Source organism: Artemia franciscana, unplaced genomic scaffold, assembly GCF_032884065.1.
Source record: "Artemia franciscana unplaced genomic scaffold, ASM3288406v1 Scaffold_933, whole genome shotgun sequence".
In the NCBI taxonomy this organism is placed as follows: domain Eukaryota; kingdom Metazoa; phylum Arthropoda; class Branchiopoda; order Anostraca; family Artemiidae; genus Artemia; species Artemia franciscana.
This window is the reverse complement of record NW_027069059.1, coordinates 136,486-158,565: the sequence shown is the minus strand read 5'-3', so window position 1 is coordinate 158,565 and position 22,080 is coordinate 136,486. Positions and strand designations below refer to the sequence as shown.

The 22,080-nt window shown below is 36.1% G+C and overlaps 1 long non-coding RNA gene across 1 annotated transcript; it reads right to left on the bottom strand.

The window, feature by feature from the left end:
- Window positions 1-953: 953 nt before the first annotated feature.
- LOC136043756 (uncharacterized) lies at window positions 954-21,339 on the bottom strand. The gene is made up of 4 exons (XR_010621707.1): window positions 21,251-21,339; window positions 13,256-13,302; window positions 5,369-5,457; window positions 954-1,389 (listed from the first exon to the last, which is right to left on the bottom strand). It is a non-coding gene; the product is annotated as an uncharacterized LOC136043756 (long non-coding RNA).
- Between the last annotated feature and the right edge of the window lie 741 nt (window positions 21,340-22,080).

Sequence of the window (22,080 nt, the reverse complement as noted above, 5' to 3'; positions counted from 1 at the left end):
TCATTCAAGTACTGAAATATTAATTACTAATGTAGGAAAACAGTCTTTCTTTTCTCTTTCTGTCTTTTTTTATGTGTTTGTGCTGTTGCACTGTTGATTTCTTTTTTATAATTCATTGGGTTCTCTTCTGTATTACTATCACCCAATCCAAAGTTAATTTAAAAAATATTAATAAAAATTAAATGAATATAAAAAGGCTTAAAGAAATTAACAAAAAAATTCATATAAATTACAAAGAAAAATTTTGCACCCATTGATAATGGTAAAATTAATAATGTAATAAATACACCCCTCTCCCCTCTCTAACAGTCCAAGTTTTCAGCTTGGTCAGTCAACTTTGAACATGCGTCATTGCTGGCTGATGGCTTACAAGTTGACGATTTACTTCATATTCCCAAAAATGACAATTTACATCTTTGTTACTATTTGATAAAGCTAACTAATGTTATAATACATGTTTGTTTGACCCTATTTTTAGTCATTAAATGGTCTTACCCTTTTGATGCCAAACTTTTAACAACACCCTCTTCTAATGGTCTCTTTTTAGCAATATCCGAGAGTATGTTTTAGAATATTCTTATATTTCCAGAAATATTCCAATTAGAAGTGACCGGTTTACCAGCTTTGAACTCACTTCCGGAGCATAAATCTACTCCTGTAAGTTATCAAACTTATAATTGAAAGAATCGCTTCACCAATTATATTTAAAGTATTGTTCTATTTTATCATTTTGTAATTACCATTCTATTAATTTAGCGCAAAGATGCGATACTTCTTTTTGTAATAATAATAATAAAAAAAATATTCCAGGACTATGATTTTGAGCAAGATCACCTTTCCAATTGACTCAATGATTTTATCAGGGTTCCTTAAATAATTCCTTTCTTTAGAATCGGCAAGTAGCAAGTATACGATAATCTCTAAGTATACAAAATAAGAAAGTTTCCCTTAAACAAGTTAAACAATTTTTATTAAGATGAATAGAATAAAATGTCTGTGACTCTTTTGTCTCTTTGTTTCTTGACTCAGGAAGCGGCTCCTTGGCTGAGGCGGAGAGGTCACACAAGGAGTAGATGAGCTTAGATGAGCAGTAAATCCGTTTAGCAAGGGATGAGCAAAAAAATTTAATAGATTTAAAAATGTTAAGGGTTCCATTTCTTTGAAAATACAAAAAAGGAAGATAAAGAAAAACAACAGTTTTATTGAAATTCACTTTACTTAAGGTTGAGAACCCTTGGTTTTTATTTAAACTTTATAATTATTAGGGGCCACGTCTGCTGCAACGCCTTTTTCTGTGAAAATAAAGGCTATCACACAAAAAGACGGCAACAGTATACAGACCTCACAGATTTAATTTCGGAATTCACAGCTCAGCTCTTAATTTTCAACCTAGAAAAGAAAAAGGACGTTAATCGATTGGCGATAAAAGATAGTCTTACATTCAAAAGGTTTTTGGACTATTTTTGACGTAACACCTTAAATTAGGTATTTTCTTCTTGCACCACACTGCCTATCTATGACGAACAAATAAATTTTTAAGTGGGGATAAATCCATTTTTTTAAACAGTGAAAAAAAAAAAACAGGTACAAAAGTCCAGATATTTCTATAACATATATGCAGCGATCGTCATCAGTAGAATTACTACAGACGAGTCAGTAATCGATAATCAGTAGAATAAATCTACTGATGACGATCGCTGTATATGTTAATATATAGCTTAAATCACTCCGTTTTGTCCGTTTTGTGCTTTATCAACAGGTTTCATTGAATCTACCTCCTAGGAATTATCTCCCTCTCCTGTGAGCAGGTAAGCTATATTAGAAAATTAGACTGTAACATTAGTTAGTATTACAAAATAATAACAAATATGTGAAAGATCATTTTTGGGAATATGAAGTAAATCGTTAACTTGGTTTTAAGCCATCAGCCAGCAATGACGCATGTTCAAAGTTGACTGACGAAGCTGAAAACTTGGACTGTGAGAGAGGGGAGAGGGGTGTAATTATTATAGAATTAATTTTAGCACTATCAATGGTTGAAAAATTTTTATTTTTAATTTTTTTTAGTAATTAGTTTAAGCCTTTTTATATTTTTTTTTTTATTATTAATATTTGTAAAAGTTAGTTTCGAAATGGGTGATAGTAATACAGAAGAGGACCCAATAAATTATATATAAGCGTTTTGGAGCAATAAAGATGTCCTTGGGAGGGGGTATGTTTTCATATGTAATATGTATTTTTATTTCTTAGGCGGCCTTGCAACGATAATCTGGCTACAGATCGTGTTCAGCATAATCTGTAACACAGAAGTTATACCATCAGATTTAAAGAACAGAATCCTTGTGCCAGTGTTTAATTGCAAGGGCAGCAAGACGAACTAAAGTAAGTATCGCGGTATCACCCTACTGTCTGTTCCTGAAAAGCTGTTTCTGATACTACTGCTCAAACGTGCAACAAGTTTCCTACATGCTTTGTGCCACCCCCAACAAGCAGGATTCATGCCAGGAAGATCGACAACTGAGCAGATTCACACGGTTAGACAGATCGCTGAGAAGACAGTAGAATTACCCAAAAAGCCTACATAGCTTTCATTGACTTTCGTTCTGCCTTTGACACTGTTGAAAAACCGCCCCTTTGGCTAATCCTAAAAGCTGCGGGCCTTCCTACAAAGATAGTCAGCCTATTCAAAGAACTTTACAGCAACACAGAAACCGCCGTCCTGGTTAACGGGAAGCTTCTTTCTTCCTTCCCCCATACAAAATGGACTATAACAAGGATGCGCTGCTGCACCTGAAATATCTAACTGCTCATCGACCACATCCTGAACGAGACGCAACATGCCCACCCTTTCTGCATCAGTTATGCCAGGAGGACTCTATCCGATGATGCCGTCACGGACGATGTAGCTGTCCTTAGTGATAATCACGACCAAATTAAGTCTGCACTCGAGACAGTCTCCGCCACAGCCTCTAGAGTTGGGCTGCAAATCAACCGGAAGAAAACGAATAACATGCCCATAGAAAAGACCAAATCAGGACCACTCTCAACTGTTGAGATTAACGACCAAGCTGTCGATGTGGTAAGGCAGTTTACATATCTCGGATCCATTATATCCTCAAGTGGCACACTTGACGCCGAAATCTCATCCAGATCAGCCAAGGCAAGCTCTGTGTTCGGACGACTCCTGAGAGCAGTCTTCCAAAAACCGCAAATTCACTGCAATACCAAAGCCCGAATTTACAACGCTACAGTCTCAAGCATCATGCTGTACTCATCTGAAACATGACCGATAGCCTCTACACATCTAAGAAGGGTCGATGTTGTTCAGGCTAGACACCTGCGTCGAGTCGAAGGCTTCAAATGGTATGACAAGATCCGCAATACTGAGATCCTGAAGACCTTCAAGCTGGCGAGCCTCTCTATCCAATTAGAAGCCCGCTCTCTAAGGTGGTACGACCACCTACTCCGTCTCTCACTAAGAATCCCCCCCCGCAGGGATCATCTCGGACTTCAATCCCTCGGAAAATGGCTGGAAAGACCCTCGAGGAAAGCCGAACACTAGATGGGATGATGTAATAAACCAACGGCTACTCAATCGCAACATCAACCCAAATAATGCCCCATCCTTAGCCCTGGACAGGGCTACATGGAGAAGACTGACTGTTTTGTCAACCAGTTCCCTCTACGCTGGCGACCCTGCTGAGAAGGAGCGATAAGTCAAGTAAGTTGAGCCTTAGGCATACTTTCAAACGGAAAAAAACTTTTATTTTATTTCAAATGGTTTTTTAAAAATTCCAGGAAATCCAGCTCCACCTCCACGGAAAATTATTCCTCTCCCCAGAAAAATCGTCTAGACCATTCAATACTATTAAAAATTTATCCCAGACAATTACCCTTAACATCTCCACGCGTAAGATTGGCTTTACAAAGAGAAACTAAAAATGAATAAAAAGAATTTTGTTTAGGAATTCTGGCCAATCACCCCAGTGTAAAATTTCCCCTTGGAATTTTATACCACGGAAATATGCTTCCCAATGGAAAGTTCTTCCTGCAGAAAATCCTCCGGCAGAAAATTAAATCCTTTACCTGAAAAAAGAATGCATACTTCTAAATAGCAGATATTATACGTAAACAGTGGGAAAATTATATATTTTCAAGACATTTCCCCAGGGGCTGTGGGAGGTCAAATTAACTCCAAAGAAAAAGTTATTGGGTCTCTCAACTATGCTGAACAAAATGGCTTTGGTATCTCTAAATTCTGATCAAACGATTTTTTTTTGGGGGGGGGGGGAAGGGCGCAGAAGAGGGTATAGTTGCCATCCTCAATGAAAAATACATCTTCTGGGAAAGCCCGTATTTTTGCAGATAAGAGCTAAGAGCTCATATGGCACTTGTGACGAGGTCGGAAGAGCCAAGAGCTCATATGGTATGAGCTCTGGCAAAATTCTAAGAATCAATAGACTGCTTTAAAAGGAAAATCAGAAGCTTATTGCCGGTCGGGTTTAAAATAAGAGCTCTGAGTCACAAGGTCCTTCTAAATATCAAAATTCATTAAGATCCGATCACCCCCTCGTAAGTTAAAAATACCTCAATTTTTCTAATTTTTCTTCTCCTTTCAGCCCCCCCCCCTCCCCTAGAAGGTCGAATCGAGGAAAACAACTTTAACAAGTCAATTTGAGCCACTCCCTGACACGCCTACCAATTTTCATCGTCCTTGCACGTCCAGAAGCACCCAACTCGCCAAAACACTAGACCCAACCCCCTAACTCCCCCAAAGAGAGCGGATCCAGTCCAGTTAGGTCAATCACGTATCTACGACATTTATAAGTGTTTTCCAAGATTTCCCCCTCCAACTCCCTCCAATGTCAACAAATCTGGTGGGGATTTGAAATAAGAGGTCTGAGACATGAGTTCCTTCTAAATACCAAATTTCATTAAGATCAGGTCACCTGTTCTTAAGTTAAAATACCACAGTTTTTCTAATTTTTCCAAATTAACAACCCCCAGCTCCCCTAAAGAGAACGGATCCGTTCCAATTATGTCCATCACGTATCTATAGCTTGTGCTTATTCTTCAGACAAAATTATGTCCAATTATGTCCAATTATGTCCATCACGTATCTATAGCTTGTGCTTATTCTTCAGACACTTATTTAAGAGAGCTTTGATTGAAATCAGAAAATAGGGCTATAAAGTTCAGTAACATGGCTTTGCTACTCATATAAACTACAAATGAACAAAGCAAGTAATTGAGCAAGATAAAAATGAAGTTGAATCCCCAGGCTGATAACAGAAAATGACAAGCAAATATCTAGGACACAGAACAAAGCAAACATTTTGAGCATACTTTAATGGTTGAAAAAAAAAACCTTGGTTGGTCTCCGAATTGCCGCTTAAAGCCTCTCAGTCCTCGATGTAATTCCCTCTGATAAACAAGATATCCTCTGTGACGACATAGCTAAAAGAAGAAAAAAAAGTATGAGCGGAATAACTTAGTTTTCTTTTTTAAAATCTCTTTCTTATAAATCCCTCTATTTTAATGCAAAAACCTTAAACTACTCTGAACAGCTATTTTTTTCCAATTTTTTCTAAATTTCTAATTTTTAGAATTAACCCTTCCCCTCAACTCCCCCAAAGAGAGCGGATCCGTTCCAGTTACGTCAATCACGTATCTAGGACTCGTGATTAATTTTCCCACCAAGTTTCACCCCGATCCCTCCATTCTAAGCGTTTTCCAAGATTTTAGGTCCCCCCCCCTAAACTCCCCGCAATGTCATCGGATCCGGTCGGGATTTAAAATCAGAGCTCTGAGACACGATATCCTTCCAAACATCAAATTTCATCAAGATCAGATTACACGTTCATAAATTACAAATACCTCATTTTTTCTAATTTTTTCGATTTAGCCGTCCCCCACTCCCCCCAGATGGTCGAATTGGGGAAACGACAATTTCTAATTTGATCTGGTCTGGTTCCTGATACGCCAGCCAAATTTCATCGTCCTAGCTTACCTGGAAGTGCCTAAAGTAGCAAAACCAGGACAGACCGACAGATTTTGCGATTGCTATGTCACTTGGTAGATATCAAGTGCCATAAAAACATGGTCGATGCATGTTTATTTGTTTTGCTTTTTACCAGCGGTGATCAAACCGAAGGTCTAAGATAATTGAGAAAGAGCCCATTCAAACGTAAATTTAAATTTCTTTTTAAGTGACCATACAGTTTGGGCTAGGGGAAGGTTTGTTTTCTGCCATTTTAGGGCACCAAACTACAAATTTATCCCAAAGGGAACGAATTTGAAATTAATTTAAAATTTCGAGAGGCTAGTTGATTTATAAATATCAATTACTGCATTTTAGACTTCCCAGTTGCAAAAGATGTAATGCAAAAAGGTGGAAGTTACGGATTCAACCAATTTGATTCGCTTTACTTGTAATAAAATGTGTTGCAAGAGCAACACTTTGGCTTTTTCCCGTTTTTTTTCCTATGCCGCCGATCTCAGCTTATTCCTGGAAACTGGTAAGGGTCTAACCTGTGCGGTTTTTACGGAAAGTGTGGACCTCAGGTCGGATTGATGAATATGACATTACATTTTTAAAAGCTCTACAGAACTCTTGCCTGGGGCCAAAAAGGATGGTTTTTGCTCGTCCACGAGCCAGAGCCTATGGTGTGCGAAGTGAAGTAGAGTTATATAGCCATGTCAGAGAGGAATATCTGAAGCTGTGCAGCCAAGCTTTCGTTTCATCAAACCATGTTTCTGCTTTCGAGTTGAAAGCTTCGTTCTAGCAGGCAGGCACCACTTTCAAGTTGAAGATGGACTAAAATCTGTAAGTGTTAAATATATGCGGCAGTTACCCAGCCCCACAGCCAATATATCTTCTTTGAGTGATAAATAGAAAAATTTACAGAAGCAAAAATGTGGTATTTTCCCACGGGTCCGAAAATGCTGCCATCTATTGTTTCTACCCATTTCTGTTCGTGATTTCAGCTGAGTCTATCATTCAGTTTTTCGGACTTGGGATTGTGGTAGAGAAATGGTATCAGATGTGCCTAATAAAGTTTAAAAGTTCTCTCATGGCTAAAGAAATTGGAGTTTATCCTTTACTCCTTTCTAAGTGGTGACGTTAGAAAGTTGGCCTACGGCAAAAAAAAAATCCACTTTTGAACTAAGACAGATATAATTTTTTTTTCGACAGCAATCAATAGCTCTTGATGAGCTGATCAAAGTATATGACATCCATTTTTTGGTACAAAAATTCCTTCATGAGGTATACCAATTTGAAAGTTTTATACCAGTCACGGGAGAGAGACTTGTAAGTAAGAATCTGTTCATTTTGAGCAAGAAATTTGTGCAAATTGGTCCACATTGTATTCGATCTCTTTAAATCTGACAGAATTAAGTGTTAACGCAACGGGTACAAACGATAACGTAGAACAATGAGGTAGTTTTGTAATAATTAGTGTCACCTATGGTATTTTAATCCTGAAAAGTTACGGATAGCTTTATAATACCAACTAGATTATATTAGATATTGTTCCAAGTTTTCATCCGTAACGATGTCTACGATTGAAAAGGATAAAATTCAACTGGCTGCAAAGTCAATTTAGTCCCTTCTTTCAATATTATTTTGTAGTTGTTGTTTTTTTAACGCTGAGGAATAGCCTTTGGTCATGTGATAACTGATTGCGTTCTTGCTTGAACATACCGTTCTAAAAACTTTGATAGGCTGACAACTTCATCATTTAACCGATAGTGAAGAAACAAGCACAAACGAGAATGTAAAACAATGAGATAGTTTCGTAATAATTAATAGAATGTCATCTATGGTATTTTGATCCTGAAAAGTTACGGATAGCTTTATAATACCAACTAGATTATATAAGATATTGTTCCGAGTTTTCATCCGTCACGATGTCTACGATTGAAAAGGATAAAGTTGAACTGGCTGCAAAGTCAATTTAGTCCCTTCTTTCGATATTATTTTGGTTGTTGTTTTTTCAACACTGAGGAATAGCCTTTGATCATGTGATTACTGATCGATAGCGAAGAAACAAAACCAAAATGTTGCTCTCGCAACACTTTAGTCGGCGAAGCCGGACAAAGGTTGCCGCAACACTTCACGTTGCCCGGGCAACGTAGGTCTAGTTTATCCTACGTTTGGTAATCTGTAATTGTGGACCAGCTATAGTGGGGGTGTGTGTGTCATTGTTTAGGTGGGGATAGGGTAGATTGAAAAAAAGTATATTTTAATGGACTCTTTACTTACTCTTCACGAGGCTTCAGATAAAATGTTAAAAGAGGTAGGGGGGGGGGGTAGAAATTAATTAAAATATTCCTCTATACAGTTTGAATATTATATTTCCATATCTATCAGCACAAAGGTGGAAAGGGCAAGGCAGGTCATCATCAGCCCCGCCAGAAATTTTTTTGGGGTGGCAAATGCTGCTTTGAGCTTAGTTTTCAGGAGTTTAAATGGTAATATTTTTCTTAGTACTTCAATGTATTTACACAAATGCATGTAATGTATTTATCAATAAGAGAATCCTATTTCAGAGGTTGCGATGGCTTCAATTATGTAGAAAATCAAAAGATGCACAGAATTTCTATCCATACTAACAATAATACTCCTTTTCATCCAACCAAAATTCTTTAGTAGTAATAATAACAAGACCTTTGCACTAAATTAATATTCATCCCCAATATTTTAGGTTCATTCAAATTTATCCAGAATTGAAATAACAAATTTAAACGTAGGACAGTACTAGTCAGCATACAGTTACTGATTTACACATATTAAAAGCAATTAACCAGGGATTTAAGGGACCGATACCTCAAATTATATCTTGGTTAGTCCTGGGTGTGATTTGCAAAACAATCAAAAATTGAACAATAAAAGAGCTTTCCATTGAAAGCAAGGAAAAGATTTGAAACCAATTTGAACAGATTATTTTTTATATGAAGGGGACTGTCTCCTCTTTAGCATCTTACTATTTATTTTGAAGTCTGGCTTGTTTCCACCGTTTTAACAGAAATTTGCAATTGGAAAAAAAAAAATTTCAGAGCACTAGAAAACATTTGTTTCATGAGTAAACTGTAGAGAAGGGGGAAGTCCCCCTTATATACAGAGTAATTTCAGTTAGTTTTAAATTTTAACCTTGCTCCTTACTTTAGTTGAAACGCATAAAAAACGATCAATATTTCAGTGATCTCTGTTTGGATTTTGATGAGTTATCAAAAAGTTTGTGGTAACAAACTGCAAGTAAGGAGTGGTCGGCTCAATAGTAACCAAAACTCTATAAAACGGAATTTTGATACCAACAGATATATAAAAAGAATTGGCTTATTATGTTGGTTCCAAATATATAAGTTATATTGTTAACATAATGAGACCAATGACAAAGTCAGAACTTTTGTGTTTAAAATGGTTCTTGAGAAACGACTTGATAAGGATAAAAATAGATTCCATCGTTTTTTCGCAACCAAAACCTAGTACAGACATAGTAGAGGTAAAGACCCTAGTACAAAAACATAGTAAAGCCCAGCAAAACAAGAAGTGGGAAAAGACCGAAAAAAAAACAGACTTTTAAAACAAATCCTATATCCTCATTTATTTCTCCCGTTAAGAATAATAATAATAATAAGAAATGTGATTTATTTTGAAATCCTGTAGGCTATACATCCCGTCACATTCGAATCTGCGTGCAGAATCAAAAGAAGAATATTCTTCTAGATTTGAAAAATGTTCAAGCATGTAAGATTAAAAAAAAAAGAAATGCATTTCAACTGCTTTTAGATGCAAGAATTTTTTTCACCATAGGTAAACATAGTATGCATTTAATTACGGGTAATTCAAGAATTAAAATGACTGCTGTCACTTAAATGAGATGTACAGAACACAATTCCAAGAAGTTAACTTTTTAGATTCAAAACCACTTAATTGAGTCTCAGCTTTGTAGTTTTATAAAAAAACCTAAATGTGAAGATCAGCCGTCCCCTAACCCCCCCCCCCCAAAAAAAACAAAAACAACCTTAAAATGTTTTACTAAGGGAAAATTGGCGAAGTAAACATTAGATACACTTAAGCACATTATTAAAGTTCAAGAACGAATTAAACATCAAAATAACAAGAACTTATTTTGTTCAGCCAAACATTTGGTAAAATAGGCCACAAAAATCAGTGCAACTTCTGTTTTGACTTTTTCATTTGCTTATAGTTTCAGGCACTTAATCTAATGACCGTTAAACAGCTCGCATTGCCTTATGTGACTGCTTTGGATGATAATGGACAAAAAACAAGAACGAAACTTGAATCAACAAGGGATTCCAGGATCATTATCTGCATATTATCCATAGAAAGGATGGGTGAGGTCATTGGGCATTATTTACACCTTCAATACATGTAAGTTAAAATTAAATTCATTTCAGAAATGGGGAAGGGATGTCACCTCCTGGATGCACAGCTGCTATTACTTTAATATTTTGAATATGAATGGCACTACACAGTTAACACAATTGTAGCCTACCAAATTAAGGTAATAGTTTACAGTTTAATATGTACAAAATATTTAAGATTCAAGATTACGACTGACAGTGGCAGCTTTTGTTTTTCAGGTTACTTGAGCCCATTAACAGGAAGTGGTGCTTAAGAAAGCCAACTTTATGGTGGCATTATAAGATGGAAAGATCCTAAACTTATCTTCACCTACAGTGAACAGGAAGGAAATTACACTTCCTGTTAAATTATGCGGAGCATACATGTTGATTGTTTTGTCACAGGTTCCCAGAACCAATTTAGGATCTTAAGAAAGGCACAGATTAAAAAGAGACTAGAAAACTGTTTTTAAGTTGCCCAAATTCCTTTTTCAGCTCCCCAGTTGATCTCAAATTCAGTTCCTTAAGCAAAAAATTTGATTACCGACCCTATTCTTAGCGTTAATGACATGGCGTCTAGCCTCTGTAGTAAAGAGATGGGCCAACTCTAGATCAGTATTCTTTTTTGAATTGTTTGTAATGGGTGTTATGTATTTTTGTGTATAGTAATTATTCTTTTCCTGTTTTTGTCTCAATTTGTACTCCATCGTTTTCACTTTGTGTGCTAATGTGATGCAACGGCAAGTTAAGTAACAAGTAAAGTTTGTGCTCCAACTGAAGAAAGGTATACAGGATAACATATTTTCGAACATAGTCCGCTCTTGGAGGTACATACATGTTGAATTTCAGGGTGTAATTCTCATTAAAATTGAATCCCTTTTGGAGTTTTCCCTTTTTTCTAAAATTATGTAAACATTCCTATGCTAATAGTCGAAGATAGGTAACTTAAAATCAATAAATGATAATACAAAATAGGTCCTTTTTATATAAATATTTAAATTATACATTCGTTTATAGAGTTTAAGTTTCTATTGACAGTAGCCACTCTTTACTTACCATTCATTGCCATGAACGATAACCACTCCTAGTTGAACCATCCATCTGAATGAGTAAATTTTCATTTAACTGACAGAAGTTATCCAGAACGTTTTCTTTATCATTATATTTATATTTAGACCATTGATAAATGACCTTGGATCTGTCAACTTACAATATTAAGAAATCTAACCATTATTCTTTTTTATTTCTCAGAATCTGTTTCTTTTTTATGCAACTTAGGATGAAGCAACCATGGTATCTATCATAAGAAACTCATTTGGAGTTTGCTTAATAGTTAGCGTCCTTGTATTATACCATAATCTATAATTAGTCTACGAATATACGAAATTTACACCCTTAGTAATGGGGAATTTTTTTTAGATTAGACAAAAAACGAAAAAAAGAGAAAAAACTGAGGCTAATGAACAGTTTGAAAAAAAACGGTCTGGCCAAAGGAATGAAATGTTCAATTTTCATCAGCCAACCTTAAATACTAAATGGTTTCCAAATTTCTTATTTTACTAGCAATCTCCAGGGAAATCACTCAAAAACTTGTACACCCTTGTGAAAAGTATTTTCTTTAGTGTATGGTCCATCAGGCAAGCCAATCCCCAAGGGGAAAATGTTTTTTCATGTGTATTCTAAAACAACTTCTCTCGCCATCATTTTAGTGGAGGAAAGATAAGGGAAAAAAAAGGGTCAAACCTCAGGGAAATTACGACATATTTTTTTTTATAAACCCCAACATGTTCAGAAAAAATCAGCTTCATTACAAAAAAAAATCACTCGAATCCTATTGCAGAAGTGTCCCAAATTTGCCTTGAATGAGGGAGAAAATCGAATTTTTGTGACTATAAATATTTTGGAGTTTAAATAGTCGTTTCCTATAAAATCAAGCATGTTGACTCCAAATCCGAATTCAGGTTCACATTTTTCAGTACCCTTAAGCCCATTTCCATCCTAAAATGACGGGGAGGGGGTTAAAACTCGAAATTACAACGTTGTCGTATTTTATGATTGTTTCCTATGAAGTGAATTGTGGCAAATAAAAAAAAAAATTAAAGATAAAAACTTGATTTTACGTTGTCAATTACTACATCTTACATAAAACGGTTGTGAAAATCGCCCTATATGAACTGGTAATTTTAATAATTTTTGGTCAATCCATCATTTCCTATCAAGCTAGGAATGGTGCCTTAAAATATGAGTCTCGAAGAGTTTAATTTCAAACCAGTATTCCAGAAGCACTCACCCCTCTAATTTGCGGTTTCCATTCCTTAGTGCCTTTCTTTGGCTGACCTAATCAGTTGAGCCATCTACCATAGTCCTTGCTACATGACTGGGTTCAGGGCTATATAAAAGGTTTGTACCGTTTTATTTACTTCCAAAAAAAAAGAAAAAAGAACAATGCTAGCAAGCTGGAAAAATTCTAGTCATTACTATTGACCAACCACTTTACTGGAAGGCAAAGTGTTTCATTGTTGCAGAGCCTGCTGTAAGTGCTTTGAGAAATGTCATTGTTGTCCTAAATAAATTTGACATGCACAAGAGTTTCCTAGGAGCCATTGCCTTCCTTATGACTGAATCAGGACTTTTGGAAACCATAAGTCAAGCATACACGCCTAACACTGGGCGAGGTATGTTACAAGGCTAAGGTGTCTCTCCTTTTGTGCGAGGCCATGGTCTGTTGGAGGTAGCACTTTAGTTTTTGTTTTTATTTTTGTTCACTGCTCTATTGAAATTAAAACCCGTTTTTTCTTCCTTAAATTTTATATCTACCTGTATAATATTTTTAAATAATCTATAAAATATTTAAATATATATAATTTGCACTCATTTGTCTTACCATTTTTTTTTTTCTCATGATGAGCCACAACAAACGACAACGCTCTCCTGAAAAAAGAAATAAAACAATTGTGAGCTACTTGTCACAAGGCATGGTTCATTAATGGAGTCAGAGAGTACATATGGGGTGGCGGAAAAGCACCCATACAGAAGAAAATGTTGACAGCAGTCACCAATAAGAGCTGGACAACTGACTGATTGCATAGTAGGGTGGAGCTTATTTTAAAAATTTTGGAAATATTATTTTCTTACCCCCCTAAGTTGTTCCATATCACCTGAAAACATTGTAGAAAAAGTTTGAGCCATTTATAATAATGTTTAGGGGTAGCTCAAGTACCTCAAAGATTAAGAAAAAAAGTAAAAAAGAAGGAAAAAGTAAAAAAGAAGGATTTTGAGCAACTTGTATTTTGCTTAAAAACACATAAACAAAATTGTTTAGTTCCTATTTATGGTTGACTGGATAGAGTCTGTTTCCTGCTATCGGGATAAGCTCTGCAGTGTTCATTGACAACTTGCAGCAGAACCAGACATAATTTAGCCGGCAATGCAAAATTTCCATCCTTCAGAGATGAACGTGTTCAGACTTGTTTGCTTTTGACCGGTTGCGCTTACTAGAGTCTCGGACACCAAGACTCAGTCTGGTGTAGTTTTTTGCTCGAGGCGATATTGTATCAGTTCTGTTTTGTTATCAGTGTTGTTTTTTTTACAATAATAAGCTAATTGTGTATTAACTTGTCTCAAGACAGTAGATTTCTATAACGTTAATGACTACTGAGCATTGATTGACGAATTTGAATGTAACTGAGCCTATTCTTTTGTTGGAGAAGCAATGAGTTGAACAATTTTTGCTCTTTTTTCTAAAAAAAATTCACCCTACCTAAGTTCATGATTATAAATTCTGTTTTCTGTTTATTTCAGACCCAATTGAGACTGAAAATGTTAGCAAATGCAACTAGATCTCGAACGGAGTTATATCTCATTGGTAGCTCTGTGTCTGAATTAAGAGGTAGCAAGCTGCCTTCATTGCGAATGGCTCTTGGGTTCTTCCTTCATCTCCACCTTGAACTGAATGAGACCATTAGGCACTTGTCGGCTGCTGCTGTAACCGAACTAGCAAAGTTTTGGCGGAAAGCTCGAATTCCAATGAGAGATCATCAAAACTGTCAAACCAAGCTTGAGCAGGCATTTGAAGAATGGCGTCTTCTCAAGAAGAACAAAGCACGAAAGTCATCAACTCAACAGGCGAGAGAGGCGGCCTTCGTATCTAGGCTCGAGGATCTTTTTGACATCGCTCACGCCGATGCCCTGAACACGATGTCAATACAAGAAGACAAAGATTTCTTGTTAGCCCAGCGAGAAAAAGGGAGACGGGGGTCAATGGTTGGCGTAGATGAAACACTAGCTTGCAAGGAGAAAAGGGTGTCTGAGAGAGAGCAGCAAACACTTAAAAGACGACAGCAAACAGAGAACATACAACAGATAGAGGCTTCCACAGCCGAACTTACCACATCTGGTTCAGAGATCAGCGCAGCAGAAGACGTTGACAGTGAGGGGGCTGTTGGAGGAAGCAGAACTCAAAAAAGAAAGAGGGGCCGAAAAGCTGTAGTTACACCTGAACTAGCAGCAGCTCTTGATTGTACTAAAGTATCAGACCGCAAGGCTGTTTTTGTCATAGCAGAAACTGCCAAAAGCTTAGGAATGACTATTGACCAACTAGCTCTAAATAGAGATTCAGTTCGCCGACTCAGAGCAAAACATCGAATTCACAGTTCTGCAAGCATCAGAGCCAAGTTTCAGAGTGATGTTCCCCTCGTTGTCCACTGGGACGGCAAACTGATCCCCGACCTCATTGGAAAAGAGAAGGTTGATCGTCTGCCTGTTTTGGTTTCCGGAAAAGAAGTTTTACAGCTACTCACAGTAGCCAAGCTTCCATCCGGAACAGGCGAGGCTCAGGCTTCTGCTGTCTTCGGAGCTATTGAAGACTGGGGCATACCCGGCAACATCCAAGCCATGTGTTTCGATACTACAAGCTCAAACACTGGCAGGATCTCTGGTGCTTGTGTTCTGTTGGAGCAGAAGCTAGGTAAGGAACTCTTGTCACTGGCTTGTAGACACCATATTATGGAGCTCGTCATTGGTGCTGCGTTTTGAGTGTGCATGGGATCGACATCTTCTCCTGAGGTTCCACTCTTCAAATGCTTCCAGGACTATTGGAGATTCATAGATACAGATAAATATGAAACAGGAATTGCAGCTGATGATGTGGCGCGTCTAGTGGATGACATCAAACAAAGTACCATCGATTTTGCTAACAAGCACCATGAACAGAGCCAGCCGAGGGATGATTACAAGGAATTCCTGGAACTTGTGCTCATCTTTCTTGGTGCTACTCCTGCGAGAGGAGTACGATTCATGTCACCCGGAGCGATGCACCATGCCAGATGGATGAGCAAAGTGATATACAGTTTAAAGATCTGGATGTTCAAGGCTCAGTTTAGACTGACTCTCACAGAAGAAAGAGGTTTGCATGACGTGTGTGTGTTTGCAGTATGTGTGTACCTGAAAGCCTGGATCTCTGCACCTTTAGCCTCAGGTGCTCCGTACAGTGACCTACTACTGCTGAAGTCGCTGCTCGAGTACTCGTCCATCCATTTGGCAATCTCAAAGGCCACATCAAACAAGTTTTCCGGTAACTTGTGGTATTTGTCACCCGAACTCGTTGGCTTGGCTTTCTTCGACAGTCGCGTCAGTTCGTCGACAAAGAGACTGATGTTGAGTGCCATGCAGAGTGAAGACGACCAGGAACAGGAACATACCAAGCATATCACCATTGATCTTGATTCAGCCAAGAATAAAAACCTGGAACATTTTGTTACAGCAAAGTCAGCAAAACTTTCAAATGATGGATCTTCCGGATGGATTTCTCACAGTTGATCCAGACTTGTGGGAAGATAGACACAACTACAAGCTAGCGTCAGAAACTGTGAGGTCACTCAAAGTCGTCAATGACCACGCTGAGCGAGGAGTGGCACTCATTCAAGAGTACAGCAGTTTTATAACCCAAGATGAGTCGCAGCTGCAATTTCTGCTGCAAGTTGTCAATGAACACCGCAGAGTTTATCCCGACAGCAGGAAGCAGACTCTGTCAGGTCAACCATAAATAGGAACTAAACAATTTTGTTTATATTTTTTTAAAGCAAAATACAAGTTGATCGAAATCCTTCTTTTTTTTTCTTTTTTCTTAATCTTTGAGGTACTTGAGCTACCCCTAAACATTATTATAAATGGCTCAAACTTTTTCTACAGTGTTTTCATGTGATATGGAACAACTTAGGGGGGTAAGAAAATAATATTTCCAAAATTTTTAAAATAAGCTCCACCCTATTGCATAGCCATTAAAAATAAATGGTAGGCATAACTTGACTAGTTTCAAATACATGGCATGAACTAGAAATTTAACTACAGTAGAAACCAAAAGAAGAGAAAGAGAGACAAAGACAATCCTAGCATTGGCGAACTTGGATCAGCTTTTATGGTGATTATAAACATCAAACACATACATCAAAAGAATTGACCTTTATGTTTTATCAATTCAAAGTTACACACCAAAAACAGAAGCATAAGAAAACTTGCCGGTATTTTGAAAAGGGTGTGGGGAATGTCAACCCAAAAGATCCAGATGAAAATTATACCATCAAATTCAGCAAGTAAAAGAACCCTATTGTAGAGATTTCAAGCCCCTATTTACAAAAGGGATTTTTTTTTTTTTTGTAGGATGACCATTGATGTGTTTTTTATTTGCTTTTCACCTGTATACCAAGCCAATGGTCTTAAGAGTGTCGGGAAAACGCTCATTATAAAGGAAAGTGAGGGTTATAGTGCATTTTTAAATTAAAGACTGTGCCTCAGTGAAGAGACGCTTCTGCCATTTTTTTAATGCAAAATGACATTTTTGGCAAAAAGGGTGTCAAAAAGCCATTGAATGAAAAGTCTGATATAACCTGCAAATTTAAGATTAACAAGAAAAACAACTATGTATTAAACTGTCTAGTTTTAGATACAGGAATACTGTGTAATGATGCATTTGTTCCTAAATATGCACTTAGGCCACACAGAATAAAAGGTTAATATAGACATTTACCTACCAAAAACTATATTTTTACAGAAGTTTAAACAGGAATATCTCTAATTTTTCTGTTTCTATACATTGTTCAATGTTTTATTGTTTCCAGGAGATGTTGCTCCCTGGCACTCCTGGTCCATGGTGAGAATCACTATAAAAGATCTGTTCTAAGAGCTTGCCTTGACAAACCATGGAATGATATAGCTAATTTTGATATTTCAGAACCCCTTGCTAATAAATGTTCAGAGGGAGCAATTCTCAGATCAAAATGGATCTTAATCTGCTTCAAAGTGCAAATTAAGGGAATATGAATATTAGATACAGTTATAGATACAGGAATACTGTGTAATGATGCATTTGTTCCTAAACATGCACTTAGGCCACACAGAATAAAAGGTTAATATAGACATTTACCTACCAAAAACTATATTTTTACAGAAGTTTAAACAGGAATATCTCTAATTTTTCTGTTTCTATACATTGTTCAATGTTTTATTGTTTCCAGGAGATGTTGCTCCCTGGCACTCCTGGTCCATGGTGAGCATCACTATAAAAGATCTGTTCTAAGAGCTTGCCTTGACAAACCATGGAATGATATAGCTAATTTTTGATATTTCAGAACCCCTTGCTAATAAATGTTCAGAGGGAGCAATTATCAGATCAAAATGGATCTTAATTTGCTTCAAAGTGCAAATTAAGGGAATATGAATATTATACGTAAAAAATAGGGGCTAAAGTAGGGAGTAGTAGTCTCTTTCATATTTTAAAAGCCTTGGATCAAACAGCATATCATAACAAAGTCCAAGTAAGAAACAACCCTTGTCAGTAGAAACTGAAATTCTAAAAAGGAAAGTTTTGGAAAGGCAATTTGCTTTCCTAAAAAGGAAAGGCAATGGGAGACAATGGACTCAAACAAGGAAGAAAAACTCTGATGGTATTAGGTTATGGTGATAATTTAAGCATCCTTGATGAAACTATGAGCAAAAAAAATTATTTTTTAGAGGTTTTGCAAATTTGGGGAGCTAGAATATGTTTGAGAATTAATGTTAAGAAGACAAAATCGTGAAGGTTAGGAATAAGTGAAGATGAAAAGGTGATATTGGGTAACAAAAAGATTGATCAGGTGGGCAGCTTCACTTACCTTGGTAGTGAAAAATGTTATTTGGTAGTGAGGTATGAGCAGCAAAGATGTTAAAACTACAATAGCCAAGGCTCAGGGTGTTTTTTCACAGTTGAAAAAAAAGTTTGGAAGAATAGGAAGATAAGTATAATCTCAAAATTTTGATCCTTTGATTTTGGGGTAAAAATGAGCGTGGAAGGGGCCAAGTGCCCTCCAATCTTTTGGTCACTTAAACTCTTAATTTGCATTATAATGAGCCCTCTCACAAAATTCTAGGGCCACTGGGTTGATATGATCACCCCTGGAAAAAAAAAACAACAACTAATAAACACGCACCTAAGATTTGTCTTCTGGCAAAAAATATGAGTTTCCACATTTTTGTAGATAGGAGATTGAAACTTCTACAGTAGGGTTCTTTGATACACTGAATTCAAATGGCGTGATATTTGTCAACATTTTATGACTTTTAGGGGGTGTTTCTCCCTATTTCCCAAAATAGGGCAAATTTTCTCAGGATTGTATCTTTTGATTGGTAAAACTAAACTGGATGAAACTTTTATATTTAAAATCAGGATAAAGATCTAATTCTTTTGATATATCTAGAAGTATCAAAATCTGATAGACTAAAATAGAATAAATAAGATTTAAGAGATGAAATTAGTCATCACATTGTTTTGATATTAAATTTAGAAAAAAGTTTCAAGTGAAGGTAAGGAGCAACATTAAAATTTAAAACAAACAGAAACTATTATGTAAATGAGAGGGTTCACACCCTTGTCAATACCTTACTTTTTACACTAGAGTTTGAATTTGTTTCAATTCTTTAAGAATGACCCCTGAGCCACAAAGACCGTTTAATTAGAATAAATAACTCTTTTGAAGGTACTTAAAAAAAACTAAAAAAATCAGTAGCTCAAATTGGTGTCTTAAGTATTATATTTTGTGATATTTCATTAGAATTAGTAAAAGAAACAGATTCTACTTAGATGAAGAATAACATAGGCGTATAACAGAGAAGTAGCCTACCATATACATAATATATATATATATATATATATATATATATATATATATATATATATATATATATATATATATATATATATATATGGTACCTGTTGGTTATAGTGCCTAATGTTATTCTTCATCTAAGTAAATTATTTCTAAGTAATATTTCTAATGAAATCACAAAATAAAATACAAATATAATACTTAAGAAACAAATATAGGCTACAGATTTGCACATTAGGGGTGGGCAGGGGAAAGTATAGCAGGTCTGCATGCAAAATGTATTAGGTACAATTATCTCACAAACTACAGACATGAATTTCTTTAGACAAACTCTAAAGACAAAATAAAAATGATAAATTCACTTAAGGGATTTACCAGTGTATGGTAGGGCAGACTAACCAATCAGAAAATGGAACCACAAACTAAATTTAAATTATTCATAAATTAAGAATCAATGGGTCAGGATTCAGGTAGCCAGTGCAATGAATCTTACAGAATATTAATACATAGCCAAATTATTTTCTCTTGCAAAATTAATTCACACTTTGGAGCAATAAGGTCCAATGAATCTGTGTTGCTCCATGAGAAAAGGAAATATAAGAGCAAAAAAGAAAATTAATTGGATGATGAGAGGAATGGACCCAATAGTCAATAGATTACTATAATCTGTTTTAACATCCCTACTTTAATATCACATGGTTAATGATACTTTCTTTTTTCTTCAATTAGGCACAAGTCTTCAAGATCTGCTTCAATTTTAAATTAAGACAGGGTTCCATAATAGGCTGACAAGGGTGCATCCAGAATTTTTTTTTCTCTTTTTTTTAGGAGGGGGGGGGGACAAAATAAAAAGACATGAAAAAGTTGTTTACATGTATTTTGTCTATGTTTTTACATGACGACAAGGATTCTGGGGGGGGGGGACAAACCCAGTACCTCCTCCCTGATTACAACCTTGTACAAAGAACCTTTAAGTTGAAGCTATTTTCAGTTATAAAAATTTTAAGACTAATAATTGGTTAACAATTTCATGTTAACATATGAGACATAAATATCAAAATCAATGACACTAGGGCCCTCTAGAGGGAGAAGTGGAGGGGGGTAGTTTAAAATACCTTCCCATGACATGCTTTAGCCTGTAGACCCATTCCAGAAAGTTTCATTTTCCTACCCTAAACCCTTTCTGAAATAGCAAGAAGTCAATTAACTAGAATTTTACTGTTTCATTTTCCTAACCTAACCTCTTTCTGAGATAGCAGGAAGTCACTAAACTAGACTTTTACCTTAATGCTTATTGCACCTTAAAAATGAATCTATAATAAAACAATAAGTTTGAAAGTTTGATGGCAATGATTTGACCCATTTAAGGCCCAAAAATTTATTATTTTCAAAGATCTATAAAGAACTTAAAACAAAATGTAAACCTAAACAGCAGTATGAGTAAATAACAAAAAAACATAAAGTTGTATACTCTCTTTATTTTAAGGTAAGAAATATAGACTATCCCATATTTACAACAAATCCTTCTGTTTTACCTGAGGAAGAATAATGAATTTGGATTCAAGGCCCAATGCAGAGAATATATTTGCACACCAATGCAGTAGAGTAGGCTATGACCTCTGTTATTAGAGTCCTATAGGCTAAATATAAACACCAAAGACCTACAGCTTTTGTTAGCCTAGTTTTCCATTAGAACAAGTCGACTATACATCTATAGAAGGTAAAAAGAGCTTTATAATCACCAGATTTTTTTGCCAGCCAAAAGGCTGGCTGAAAAGGCAGCCCAAGATGTCCGAAAGATTTGATCATGATGGGTGCGTTTCTTTACTTGTCCGATTATTAATCTGATTAATCCAAGCGTTTCTTTAGACACATATGACGTCAGAGATTAGTCGGATTATCCCCACAAACGCTCAAGATTACTTGTCCGTGGGCTGGCACTTTATAACCTCCAAATAAAAAGATTATTTGAGGATTGTGACGTCAATGCTATATATTTTTTTAAATGGATAAACATGTGAAATCGTTAAGTAATAGAAATAATCTTAGCTTTTCAGTGACCTGTAAGTAATATTATGCATATTCCTTAGTATCTAAAGGGTTTTTGGTGTTCTAGGCCTGTCTTGCATAGGCTAAGCTTCATAAGGAGTCAGAAGAAAAGTTTTTTTGTTATTAAAAAGGTTGATTCTTAGGGAGGCAGCTATCACATTGGTGAGTTAGTCAAATGTTATTATATCAAACAGGCCTAGTTTGTAAACCATCCTATAATTTTTAGTTGAAAAAAATTTAGAATGATTAGGCCAATACCTATAGCCTTTTATATAGTCTATATTTGTTGAGATTGCTATTTAAACTGGATTTTTAAGATAAAGTAGGGGTAAAATTTTACTTTAGCTACTTTTGGCTATCTTTGAAAGAGGTTAGGCTAGGAAAATGAAACTTTCAGGGATGTGTCTACAGGCTAAAGTATGTCCCAGGAAGGTATTTTGAAGTACCTACTTCTACTTCTTTTCCCTCTAAAGGGTCCTGAAATTTTTGGGTGCCTTATTTTTTGGTTATCAGTTTCTTTTTC